We start from the raw sequence: 12,508 nt of genomic DNA on the forward strand, positions 1-12,508 counted from the left end.
CTTTAACTTTAACTACTTAACTACTAGTTAAACACTTTTGCTGTAAAACATAAAGTCCTTGAGGGCAAAGATGTTTCCTGATGTCTCTAGCACATTGCTTCACACATTTTTTTTTTTTTTTTTGGTGTGTGTATGTAAGGGGTAGAATTGTCTGGACCTGTGATTTTATTAGTGCAGGGCACTCCCTAGTGCAGAAAATCCTTCCATTGACACAAAGCCATTATTTTGTTGTTGTTCAGTCCTGTCCAACTTTTCCTGACCCCGTTTGGAGTTTTCTTGGCAAAGATATACTAGAGTGGTTTGCCATTTCCTTCTACAACTCAATTTACAGATGAGGAAACTGAGGCAAAAAGGGTTAAAGGACTTGCCCGGGGTCATACAGCTAGTCCATGTCTGAGGCCAGATTTGAACTCAGGTAGATGAGTCTCCCTGACTCCAGGCCCTGTGCTCTATTCACTCCAATCCACCTCATTATTTATTATGGCTCTAATTTATGATCTTTATGGTTACACAACCATCATGTGTCAGAGGTGAGACTAGAATTAATGTCTTCCTGACCAAAGGTTTCTATTCTGACCAGAAATCCTTAGGGTCTTCCCCTCCCAGTTTGATTTTTTTTTTTTTTGAGTAGGCAAACAAGGCAATCTTTTGCCTCATTTCTTACCTAGCCTTAAATCAATGAATGGGTGTTGCCTCTGACAAACTGAGACCTGGGAAAGACCTTAGCTTAAAAAGGCCAAGGTCTCCCACTGCATTGGGGATCATCATCAGTCATCCTGATCTATATGTTGCCACTGGACTCGGATGAACCTGGAAGAGAAAGTGAGAAGAAGACTTTGCATAGCTCTGCCTCACTTAAATCCTATTCACTTGCAAATCAAGATATCACCCTTCTGATGTTATTGGTCCTCTTTGAGAATGAAGGACAAACAACAACAATCCTGACCATAAAGCTGACCTCCTAGCCTTGCAGTATCTCACTTTGCACACAGTAGTCACTTAATAAATTTTTGTTGCATTTAATCAAATTAAATTTTGTTATAATTTGATGCTTATTTTGATTTTTCCTTTAACAAATTAATGCCCTGCCTACACACAAGACACCTGATTCTGAAGTGTCTAATGTGTTGCATAACTGGTCATTTGCTGTCTATTAAGGTAGAGTTTAGAGAAGCGCTATGACATAGAGAATAGAGAACTAGCCTCTGAACCAAGAACCCTGAGTTCCAAGCCTACCACTGGTGCAGACTGGCTGTGTGACCCTGAGCAAGTCAGGGCAATGATCTGAGACTGTAAACTACAATACTGTTGCTGACCTGCATTGGTAGGAGTTACCTAGACCAATGAAATCAGGTTCAGTCCTTCCCCCTATCCTAAAGAGTCTCTTTCTTTTCTCTCTCTCTCTCTCTCTCTCTCTCTCTCTCTCTCTCTCTCTCTCTCCCTCCCTCTCTCTCTCTCTTTTGGATAGTGCTATATTGACAGGCTTATACTGCCATTCTAAATATTGAAATATTTTAAACAAAGTCCAGCAAAGCTGATAGGACCATACTCAAACACACACACACACACACACACACACACACACACACATGAAAAATGTACAACAGAAGCCTTGTGAATAATGGGACTATTATTATTTACTAAAAAGGATTCTGAGGAAGTTCAGCTAAAGAAATATTTCTGGGTTTCATTAGCTCATTAATTTTCCACAGAATTCAAGAATATGAAATAATAATAATGATGATAATAGTGAATCTTCAGATTTTATATTATAACTTTTTCCAGTATGAAGTTGAAAGTATTTTAGAAAGTATTTGAAAGTATTTTTGGAATCATCATGATTTGTATGAGACAGTAAAATTGAAGTGCATGAAAGATTCTTGTTCTAGGCCACACCTAGGAATGAAAGAAACCTGCCTGATTTCCTGCTTCATTTTTCTCACTTTTATAGTGTGAAAATATATCAAGGGCTGAGCTCTTAGAAGTGCCTGGTCAAGTTGAAAACAGAGTAATAGACAAAGAGGTAGAATTAGGGCCAGTTTTGAAACTGAAGAGAAAATGGATCTTTTTTCCCCGAAGAAGAAAATCCCCTGCAGGAATCAGATTTTAGGTCTTATGCATCATATCTGGAAATGTAAAACTTCCTATAGCTGTAGGCACATTAGCAAAAAATGAGCCTCTGGCTATGGGTATGGGGAGGGTGAACTTAGAGAGAGATTAGGGGTCAAAGTATTTATTTCTTTTCTAAGTTTTTTTCATTAACTATTTCCCAATTACATGTAAAAAAATTTTTAAGAATTGTTTTTTAAACTTTTGAGTTCCAAATTCTCTCCCTTCCTCTCCCCTCCCCCTCCTTGAGAAGGCAAGCACTTCGATTTTGATTATGCATGTGAGGCCATACACAACATATTTCCATATTAGCCACTTTGAAAAAGAAAACACAAACAAAATAAAATAATAAAAATTTAAAAAGCAAAGAAGTATGCTTCAATCTATATTCAGAGTTCATCAAGTCTCTCTCTTTGGAAGTGGATAGCATTTTTCATCATGAGTCCTTTGGAATTGTCTTGGATCATTGTCTTAATCAGAGTAGCTAAATCGTTCACAATTGAGCATCATTACAGCATTGCTGTTACTGTGTACAATGTTTTCCTAGTTTTGCTACTTCACTCTGCATCAGTTTATATGTCTTCCCAGGTTTTTCTGAAACCATCCTGCTGGTCATTTCTTATAGCACAACAATATTCCATCACAATTATATACCACAACTTGTTCGGGCATTCCCCAGTTGATGGGCATCCCCTCAATTTTTAAGTGTTTCTAAAAGGAAATGAAAACAATTGGCAAAAGCACTAGGCAATACATGGAAAATGTTCAATATAGAATATGCCAGGGGCAGCTAGGTGGCACAGTGGATAGAGCACTGGCCCTGAAGTCAGGAGGACCTGAGTTCAAATCTGGTCTCGGACCAAACACTTGACACTTACTAGCTGTGTGACCCTGGGCAAGTCACTTAACCCCAATTGCCTAAAACAAACAAAAACAAAACAAACAAATATAGAATACACCAAGGAAAGTCTCAGGAATGAATGTTGACAATGTTAAGAATCCTCTGAGTGGCCTAGGGAGAATGAAAGAAACAAATTATTTGGGATATAGAAATAACTAGTTGCCGAAAACTATTTTGTCTTTCAAGAAACAGGCTATCCATCTTTTATCAGTGAATAGAGAAAGATAATGCCAGGGCTCAGGCCTTCCCAGCTGGTTGGTGACTGGTTCCTCAAAGCAAAGAGGCCTCCTGGGCTTTGGGTCACCAGAAATAGTTATAAACAGTCTTTTACACTTCACAGCTGTAGCCACTGATCAGTTACTGCCACTGTCAGGAATAAAGATGCTGTCATAACCTGGAATTACCCCATGCTGATAATTCTGCCTGGCCCCAGTGGTGCCTCTGACTTGGCCTAGAGAGAGGGATGGCCTGGTACCATAAAGAACTCCTCTTTCTCAGATGCTCTCTGCAAAGCTAGGTCAGCCTTTCCTCTTGCACCTCATCATTCTCAAAATCTCTCTCTCTCTGTGTCTCTCTGTCACTCTCTCTGTCTCTCTCTGTGTCTCTGTCTCTTTGTCTCTGTCTCTCTTTCTCTCCCTCTCCTCCTCTTTCCCTCTCCCCCCTCCTCACTCCCCTTTCCCCTCCTCTCTTTCTCTTTCTCTCTCTCTGTCTCTGTCTCTCTCTCTCTTTCTCCCTCCCCTCTCTAGTGGTCTTTCCAAAGTGTCTCCTCCATATTCACCATACACCACTTCACAGACTAAGACGTCTTTCATAGGTCTTTTTCATAGGACTTTCATCTTTTCACTAAGAGATGTCAAGTCATGTCAAGCCAGCTCACACAGCTTAGAAATCATTGAACATTACAAATCACGACTTGGTTAATTGTTTAGCCTCAGAAAAGTGATGGAGAAAATGTTAATGATGTAGATTAAACTTAAAAATGTATGATAGGTGGGGCATCTAGGTGGTGAAGTAGACAGGCCCTGGAGTCAGCAAGTCCTGAGTTCAAATTTGGCCTTAGACATCTGCTAGCTCTGTGACCCTGGGCAAGTTACCTAAACCTGATTGCCTCAGAGAGAGAGAGAGAGAGAGAGAGAGAGAGAGAGAGAGGGGTGAGGGGGAGATAATCCTAGGCATTGATGAGGGTAAGGGTGGGAGGGTGGAATACAGGGAAAGTCATAGGCATACAACTACAATAGGATGTTTTAAGTAGAAATTGTCACAATCTTAGAGAGAATTTTTTTTTTTGCCAATCACTGTTTTATCTGAACTTTAGACAGTAACATATAACTGTATAAACATATTTAGAAATGAATATATTTGACATCTGGTTGATATGGAAATTAACTAATTGGTCCAAATGTATGCCATCTTCAGATATAATTCAATTTCCTAAAATGAGATCTCTTTGAAAGAAAAAAAAACATTGATATGAAAAATAATTGCAGCAAAATTATTGTATTACAAGATATATTTACCGGGAAGGATTTTTTTTCCCCATGTGTTTTTCAATTTTACCAGTGTGACTTTGGGCAAATCACTTGATCTCTCCTGGCCTCAGCTACCTCATTTGTATAATGAGGGAGTTGGAATTAATGGCCTCTGACGTCTCTTCTGGCTTTTGATCCTAAGGAATACCCATATTGATGAAATGGTGGATCTTTGAAATGTAGAAAAATAAGTATTAAGTATGAGAACACAGCAAAAGAGAGGAGTAGAGAAGTGTAAGGTATAAAATAATTACTTCATTAGGATAGAATAAACTTTGGCATACACTTAAAACATTTAACCAATTAATTTGTGACCAAATAGTAGTTGGTGCACATATAAAATTCCAGAAAGTCATGATTTGCGTACATGTTGTCAATGCCAACTTCATAGCCCAGCTGCAGAGCATTAAGCAGGAAGGAATGGGGTCCAGAGCCCCACAAGCCTGGTACAAACAGATACTGCTGCTGAGCAGACAAGTGTTTGTTCAATTGTGATATTTGGCAGCAGCAATTCCCTGGATGTCCTCCATCCTGTCCTCCCCCCAATTTGACTAGCATTCCTGGAACATGGTTCTGCCTGCATCTTGGTGTCTGTTTGTAAATTTGCCCCTGAGTAATTTTGCCTGACGTCTGTTTGTTTCCCCCGGGACGGGAACTCTGCTTGCTTGTACTCAGTCTGCATCGGTGATTATATTAAGTACCAGTTTCTGGTCTACTTTTCTCCGAGGGAAACCACAGAATTTTGTCTGCCTGCTCTTTTTCAGCTTCCTTGCTGGCTTTTAGATTGAATTCTCATTTTACCTGGTCCCAGGGCTTGTATCCCCCTCCTTCCTGGAAGGAAAGGACCCTCCTCTCTCCTTTGCTAACTCTGCCCTGCACAGTGGGTCATGACTCATGGTATAGTGCCAGGAATATCAGACTGGGAAGTCTCACTTGGCCACCTCCACTTTCCCCTATCCTGCCTATGGTACCCACGATATGACTTTGTGTATGTTTTGTTTTTACTTATATCTGTGTGCCTGTTGTCTCCTCAAGTAAGTTGGAAGCTCCCTAAGGGCAGGGATCATTTTTGGGTTTTGTCTTTGTGTGCCTGGAACATCATAGATGGTTATTAAAATCTTGTTAAAGGGATGTGTAACTTTAAATAAATTACTTTATCTCTTTGGGTCTCTTTTTGCCTTATCTGTAAATTAAGGGAGTTGAACTAGGAAATTATTACAGTCCTTAACATTCTCAGACTCTATATGTGTTGTTTCTATTTGCTATATAAATTTCAAACTTGTGTAAACTTTTTCAAGGCTTCAAATATTTCCTTCTTTTCTTCCAGACCACATATAGAGCTCAATGTGGTTTGGTATAAAATACTAAAGTTCAAATAAAGTAGACCAGACTCACTGTCAAAGCATCTGGGTCATTTAAGAGGAGATGCCAACAAGATAAACTTGGAGTGTGAACAATGTCTCATGGGAGTTACTGGAACAAAGCTAATGTTAGTCTGAGGGTCATTAGCAAAAGCCCAGGAAGTAAGTATGTTGTTTCCAGGTCAGTGGACAGGTCTGGGGCTTTTTCAGAGGAGTTAGGAGCTCACACTGAAGAAACAGCAGGGTTTGCTCGCTGTGGGCTTCAGATCTTGTGTCTGACTTCATCTCCATCTGCTAGCACCCTAAGGCACATGTCCTTCTGTGCTCTGAAACTGTAGGTCATATTGACACATCATAAGTAGCCAGGTTGCAGCATGTAAACAAATCCTAAGGGAAAGACCATTTGATTTCTCTTGTTAACTGCATCATTTTCACTAACCTGGAGGGGGAGGGGGCCAAGGCACCAGTCTATGTATCTATTATGTATCTACAGGGGAGAGCTGAGTTGAGACTGTAGTATTGGAGGCTATAGTTCTTGAGACAGAGCAGTGGAAGACAATTACAATAACACAATGACACTGCTTGTGTCTTCTCTCTGAAATTATGTTTTATTTTCACTGTATGAATCATGTATGGACAACTAGGTGATGCAGTGGATAGAGTGCTGGGCCTGGAAGATTCATCTTCCCGAGTTCAAATCCAACCTCAGACACTTCCTAGCTGTGTGACCTTGGGCAAGTGACTTATCCCTATCTACCTCAGTTCCCTCATCTGTAAAATGAACTGAAGAAGGAAATGGCAAACTATTCTAGTATCTTTGACAAGAAAATACCCAAATGGGGTCATGGCGAGTCAGGATACAATTGAAAAATGACTGAACAGCAATATAATGTATATTTGGTTGTTTGCATGTTATCTCCCCTAAGAACCATGGTTTTTTTACTTTCTTTGGACCCTCAGTAATTAGCACAGTTCTTGATATACTGTAAGCACTTAATAAACACTTATGTGCTGGCTGACATATCTCTAAGTGAGCATGAACTTCAGTGACTCTCCGGTCCTACATACACCTGAATGTTCTACGACAACATCCCCCAAACAATCATCAATCACCTAGTCTTTTCCTGGAAAACCACAATGAAGAGGAATCCACGACCTTTGCAGGCTAACTTCTGCTTTGGATAGCTCTAATTGTTATGAAGTGCTTATATTAGCCTAAATTGGCCTTTCTGTAACTTCCATCTTTTGCTCCTACTTCTGCCTTTTGGGTCCAAGAAGAATAAGTTTGTTCCCCTTTCCATATAGCAGTCCATAAAATACTTGAAGACAGCTGTCATGACCTTCCTAAATCTTATCTTCTCTAGGCACCATAGTCCCAACTCTTTCAACTGTTCATCACATCCGTAATCTAAAGGGCCTTCACTCTCCTGAACATGATTCACAGAACTGATCCGAGTTCAGGGCGCTATGGCCCTCTTAATGTTGGCTAAGATGGCATCAGATTTTTCTACTGTTGGTTCATCTTCAGCTTTGTTGTTATTGTTCAGTCACATTAATGTCATGACCCCATTGGGGGTTTTCTTGGCAATGATACTGGAGTGATTTGCCATTTCCTTCTCTAGCTCATTTTACAAATGGGGAAACTGAGGCAAATAGGGTTAAGTGACTTTCCCAGAGTCACACAGCTACTCAGTGTCTGAGGTCAGATTTGAACTCAGGAAGATGAGTCTTCCTGACTCCAGGCCCAGTACTCTATCCACTGTGCCACCTAGCTGCCCTCAGTTTGCAGATTATAAAAATGTCAAAATCTTTTTCACATGAATTATAGCCTAGCTGTGTACTTTTGAAGATGACTTATTGGACTCAAGTATAAGTTTTCTCCCCATTATATTTAATCTTATGGAATTTAACCGAAAAGTTTTAGCCTACTAAAACATTTTTAGCTCATCATGTCCTTTCGGAACCTTATTGTTGTTCACTGTGTTATTCTACTAAGCCTTCTGTCACCTTCAGATTTCATAAACATGTTTTTTATCCAAGTCATTGATAAATACATTAAATAATATGGGCCAGGCACAGATCCTATGGGCATTCCACGAGACACCTCCTTCCAAGTTGACATTGGACCATTAATACTTGCTTACTCTTTGATTTCAGCCATTCAGCCAGTCTCAAATCAACCTAATTGTCCTATCATCAAGTATACATCTCTACAACTACTCCACAAAAAAAACCCCAAAAAACATGAGGGACTTTGTCAAATACTTTTATTAAATTCTAGACAAATTACATTTACAGCATTCTCCTTAATTTGCTACTGATAATACTGTCAAATAAAGGAAATGAGGTGTGTCTGGCATGACCTATTTCTGACAATGCCATGTTGGCTCTTTGTGATCAGTGCTCTCTTTTCCAGATGCTTACTAATAATGTGAGGATGAGGACTGGCACTGACCACTGGGTACAATTCTGCTCCAGCACGCTCCTGCCAAGATCCCTTTCCAGATAATTAATATAATCCTAAATTCAGCAACATATGCCACTTTACCTCTTATTTGATTTCCCAGTGTAAGGGAGCTTGACCTGTTCATGTCTAGATCACCTAACATGGAGGCATCCTCCTTCTCTTGCTTCTCTTACCATATGGATGACAGTAGTCACCTTTTATTGGACAGTCAGGAACATAGACAGATTAGAACAGTCTATCTTGTTCCAGAGGATAAGGATCATACAAAATATACCTACAGTGCAGGTATCATGAACTGAACTGGGAGAAAGAATACCTTCCCCAACTTCCCAACCCCCCACCTTTCACCTTGGCTCCAAGAAAGAGGCCTAGGAGTTTTTGCTTTTGTTCTGTGTCCTTTTCAGTTTCAGGTGCTCATGGTGATCCACATGGACCTGAGAGTTTGAGCTCTAGCCATCTTGCATATGGGATTTCAGGTGGAATGTTGTAGCCAGCCAGACCAGCAAAGAAGCCTAGAGAAACCAAGGGTCCTGGGACTTGAGCTGAAGGGGATTTTGTACTTAGAATTTGGGATTATACTCTATTGGGAACTGAGCTAAACTATGAACTTAATCCCTTTCCCATCTCAGAGATTGATTGGGAGGAAGATTAAGCCCCACATGTTGGGGAAGTAAGCTGTCTGTATATTAGGTAATATAACTTTGAAGTAAATCTTTCTTTGTGGAAACTAATCTGTTAGAGCTTAAATGAAACTGGGGTACATTGTGTGATCTGGTCACACAATGGTGGGGGCTAGAGTCATTGGCAGAGAGCCTAGGTACCCTAACCCCTCTTAAGAGTACTGGAGAACCCTGTAAGAGGGATAGAATATAACATACCTGGCCTTCAGGCAGTGAGGGCCAGAGTAGTTAATATTATACCAATCTGAGGTTTGATAGCAGGTAACAGGATCCCAGATTAGGAGATTAGAGAACAAGGATCAGAGGTCGAGGCAAAGAAAGGATCTGGGCAGAGAAAGAGTCAGTGTCTAGGCAAGGGGTCTGAGTCAGAAAAATGGGGCACAAAAACATAAATGGAACTTGATACCAAGGTAAAGATTTTCTGAGGCAGGGCTTCTGGCCAGGGCCAAAACTGGTCTTAGAGTGCAGGTGAACTTGAAGCTGTAAGTATAAGCAAGGAGTAGCATCTGACCAGAAATAGAGAGTAGGGAAAACTTATAGGATTGTGGATTTAGAGTTGGACAGGGACTTTAGAGGTCATCTGGTCCAACCCTTTCATTTGGCAGATGAAGAAAGTGAATCCCAACAAGGTTATGTGACTTGCCCAAGTCATGTAGGTAGTGAACATCAGGGATGGGATTTAAACCCAGAGCCTCTCACTTTACAGTTAGCATTTTTTCCATGGTAGTCCCCTACTTCCTGAAAGGAGTTTCTGATACTCTCATGGGCCTAGAGCCCATATTTCCACGCTTCAAGCGTTTGATATCGCTTTTGCTTATTTAGTAGAATTTGACAGGGCCAGAAGACAGGGATAAAAGGTGAGACAAATGAGGTATTAGGTGATCAAGAGGTCATATCCAGAGATAAACACAAGGTTAGGTGGATCTGGTGCATAATACGAGCAAGTGATTCAGAGTTCAGAGAGGCAAAGAGTTAACTAGCGTAAGTTCCACTAGCAATCCAAAGACTCTAAGGCTGAATTTTGATCCCATTATAATGACTAATATTTATCTGGTGCTTTAAGGTTTCCCTTCTTCCATATTGTCCTTTACTTCTGTAACTGTATCTGTATTCCCAATCAGCTATTCTCTCCTTTGTTTCTTTGGTGAGACTTGCCACTGTGGATTCACGCTTTTCTACTCTGCCAATTATTTCTGCTGTGCAGGTCATAAATTCTGCTTTCACAATTCTGATTTCTTTTTTAAATCATTCAGCAACATCCTGTCATGGTTCCGTGCTCTCTTGGGTACCCACAGGTTCCTCTGCCTCATCAGATTCACTTTCCATTGTCTTTCAATATTTATTCACATGAATAGCTGCACTGTATGCTATGATCTGGAGGTCATAGTCCCTTCTGTTATTAATATCTTCCCTGTTGGTTTATCTGCTTATGTTCAAGGTCTTTTCCTCCTGAAATCTTTGGTAATTTCAGTCTTTTTTTTTCCTTACAATCCCATATTGCTCACTTTTTGACTCCTCCTGCTTTAATTGCAGTTTGGGTGGGGGGCTGGACCTCAAAGCGGTCTCAGTCTCTTGCCACATTAGGCAATTCCTGTTTCACTGGTTTTGGTGTCTGCCCCAAGTGACTTCTAGGGGGATAGAACTGGTACCAGCGGGATCCTGGACCCTTGGAAGGAAGGTCTAGTGGATCCATGTACACTCTGGTGTCCTGCCCTCTGTTCCTTGGTTCTCTAATTGAGTGTTGTTGCAACATAGAGGACTGCAGTCCCAGATAGAGCAAACTTGCCTTTTGGTTTTTCCATGGCACTGGGAGAAAGGAGGGGTAACACTGAGTTTCATTACAAACTTAAGGGTTGGCTTACTCAGTTCTCCCAGAGCTAGAGGGAGGTGGGCAAAGGGGCGCTGAGTGAGCAAGTTAGGGTTTAGGGATTAGCCTTTTATGGTATTAAATCATTAGGTTTTTACCTCCATAAGGTTCTTGGTGTCCTAGACTGAGACAGCTAAAATAGCTCTATTTCTTGCACATCATTCCTATTTTGGAGGTTTGAGAGGTCACAAGGCTTAGAGAAAATGGCTAATTCTCTATCTTGTTAATCACATGACCCAGAAGCCTCCTTTAAGGTTTCCAAAGTCCTTTACATATATTATCTCATCTGATGCCTCCTGACAACTCTATGAGGTAAGTGCTATAGATACTGGTATCTCAATTTTACAGAAGAGGATACTGAGTTTACTTATGGTGATACAGCTAGTAAATGTCTGAGGCAGGATTTGAACTCATCTTCCTGCTGCCAAGTCCAATACTGTTTAGCTATTAGACCACATTGTCTCTATGGCAGAATCTATAAGTATGTTTTAGGGTAGAGCTATTGAATAAATCAATCAAATTACTTCACCCCACTTAAAGTAAGTGATCAAATACTAAATCTTGGTACTTTAACTTGATAGGAATTCATCTCTATCAAATTAAATCAATCAAAGGCATTCCAAGTAAGTGTGAAAAAGCTTTGGTGAGCCACTGGATGGATGAATTGGAGTGATATTGCAAGGAAAGAATTTTCAGATAAGTGAAGGAAACTTGGTCACACCGAAGAGTCAGGGATTGGGGTAGAGGGATAGGAGGGACCGTCTATAAAATATCAAGCTAGCTGAGAACTGAAATTATTTGAGGCATTTGGATTCCAGCCAGCAGTGATGAACATAGAGCAGTCCAGCTAAACACCTCCTGGGCAAACACTGAGATGAGGAGACCATATTTTTTTCCTGACCTCTTTTATATTCGTTGCCTGGATATGGTTGGGCAAGGGTTTCCAGTTGTATGGAAGAAATAGCTCTTGATTTCTGCTGAGACTGTCAGGCACTTTTTCCAAAATCATTTTTTAAAAAACCCAAATACTTTCTGAATGACAACTACAAGCAGTTTTAAAAGAATCACAGTAGTGCTGTTTTTTTTTTTCCAGTGATGAAATAGGAATCGTGGTGAAAGTAATGCAACAATATTTTTTGGAAGAATATATATCTAGGGGGAACTCTCTCGTGATTTTATGTTCTCCGCTGTGGTTGGTAACCGGAAAGAACTCCTTGTAAACTAAGGCAAAGGCTCTCGTGAGGGAATTTAAGATCTCTCTTTCCCAGCAGGCGAAGACTCCTGGGGAATGAAAAAGCCAATTGTTGAGATTTAAATCTCCCTTTTCCCTAAAAGGAAGAAAACCAGAGGAAGATGATGCCTGTGAAATTAAAGAAAGGAAGAAAAGAAAAGAACATGTGCATGGGTACTATCCAGCCTGTACTGAACAGGACGCCAGATAATGAATGGGAAGAGTTTATATCCCTTTTCAACAAAGGAAAGTAAGGAATTAGGGGGAAGGGGGAAAGGTGGGCTTAAAAAGGATTAAGTCAGTGAGCCCCATCCCCAAGGGGAGGAGAAAGTGAGGAATTCCAGGTGTCAAACCTGTGACCCT

At 40.5% G+C, this 12,508-nt stretch overlaps 1 pseudogene; it reads left to right on the forward strand.

Annotated features, from left to right (window-relative positions):
- Window positions 1–12,508, forward strand: part of LOC114026180 — a 30,732-nt pseudogene that overhangs the window by 15,428 nt on the left and 2,796 nt on the right.

Source organism: Vombatus ursinus, unplaced genomic scaffold, assembly GCF_900497805.2.
Source record: "Vombatus ursinus unplaced genomic scaffold, bare-nosed wombat genome assembly UNPS02014833.1, whole genome shotgun sequence".
Taxonomy (NCBI): domain Eukaryota; kingdom Metazoa; phylum Chordata; class Mammalia; order Diprotodontia; family Vombatidae; genus Vombatus; species Vombatus ursinus.